The sequence below is a fragment of the Oryctolagus cuniculus genome, chromosome 6 (assembly GCF_051225735.1).
Source record: "Oryctolagus cuniculus isolate XC-2025 breed Fujian yellow rabbit chromosome 6, ASM5122573v1, whole genome shotgun sequence".
NCBI classification, from domain to species: domain Eukaryota; kingdom Metazoa; phylum Chordata; class Mammalia; order Lagomorpha; family Leporidae; genus Oryctolagus; species Oryctolagus cuniculus.
Genome location: NC_142872.1, coordinates 157239936 through 157241581, shown reverse-complemented (window position 1 = coordinate 157241581; position 1646 = coordinate 157239936).

The window sequence follows — 1646 nt, the reverse complement described above, 5'->3', positions numbered from 1 at the left end:
ATGTGCCTGTTGGCCATTTGGATTTCCTCTTTTGAAAAATGTCTATTGAGGTCCTTGGCCCATCTCTTAAGTGGGTTATTTGTTTTGATGTTGTGGAGTTTCTTGATTTCTTTGTAGATTCTGGTTATGAACCCTTTATCAGTTGCATAGTTTGCAAACATTTTTTCCCATTCTGTCCGTTGTCTCTTCACTCTCCTGACTGTTTCTTTTGAAGTACAGAAACTTCTCAATTTGATGCAATCCCAAACGTTAATTTTGGCTTTGACTGCCTGCGCCTCCAGGGTCTTTTCTAGGAAGTCTTTGCCTGTACCTATATCTTGCAGGGTTTTTCCAATGTTCTCTAATAATTTGATGGTGTCAGGTCATAGATTTATGTCTTTAATCCATGTTGAGTGAATTTTTGTGTAAGGTGAAAAGTAGGGGTCTTGCTTCATGATTCTGCATGTGGAAATCCAGTTTTCCCAGCACCATTTATTGAATAGACTGTCCTTGCTCCAGGAATTAGTTTTAGATCCTTGATCAAATATAAGTTGGCTGTAGATGTTTGGATTGATTTCTGGTGTTTCTATTCTGTTCCATTGGTCTATCCATCTGTTTCTGTACCAGTACCATGCTGTTTTGATAACAACTGCCCTGTAGTATGTCCTGAAATCTGGTATTGTGATGCCTCTGGCTTTGTTTTTGTTGTACAAGATTGCTCCTGTGTCTCCATATGAATTTCAGCATCATTTTTTTTTCAGATCTGAGAAGAATGTCTTCGGTATCTTGATTGGTATTACATTGAATGTATAAATTGCTTTTGGGAGAATGGACATTTTGATGATATTGATTCTTCCAATCCATGAGCCTGGAAGATTTTTCCTTTTTTTTGGTATCCTCTTCTATTTCTTTCTTTAAGGTTTTGTAATTTTCATCAAAGAGATCTTTAACGTCCTTGGTTAAGTTTACACAAATATCCTATTCTCCATCACTACATCATTCATATTTACTTTTGAGTTGAAAATATTTAACCATGTGCTTACTTTAGCAGCACATGAACTAAAATTGGAATGATACATATAAAATATTTAATCATAAGAAGATGGATAACCAGTGCTGTGGTGCAGTAGGCTAAGCCATTGTCTGCTGCAGCACTGACATTCCATCTGGACACTGGTTCAAGTCCTGGCTGCTTCACTTTGAGACCCAAATCCCTGCTTATGGACTTGGGAAAACTACGGAAGATGACCCAAGTATATGGGCCTCTGCCGTTCATGTAGGGGACCTGGATGAAGCTCCTGGCTTTAGCTTGGCTTGGCTTTGGCCACTGTTGCCATCTGGGGAGTGAGCCAGTGAGTGGAAGAGCTCTCTCTCTCTCTCTCTCTCTCTTTCCATAAACTCTGACTTTCAAATAAATAAAATATTTTTAAAAATCATGACAAGCTGGATCACTCTTTCTTGACTGATTTTGTTTTCTTTATTCAGAAACCAAAATCCAAATATTTACTTTTTTTGATCCAAATAGATATTCTTAAAAATGTACTTCCAGCTACTCTTCAGTGTACTTAACAGTTCTATCTTAACTCATACGTGTTAAGATCTTGGAACTTGTCAGTCCTATTCTTAAACATGTGAAAAATCTGAGCATAGTGAAAATTAACCATATC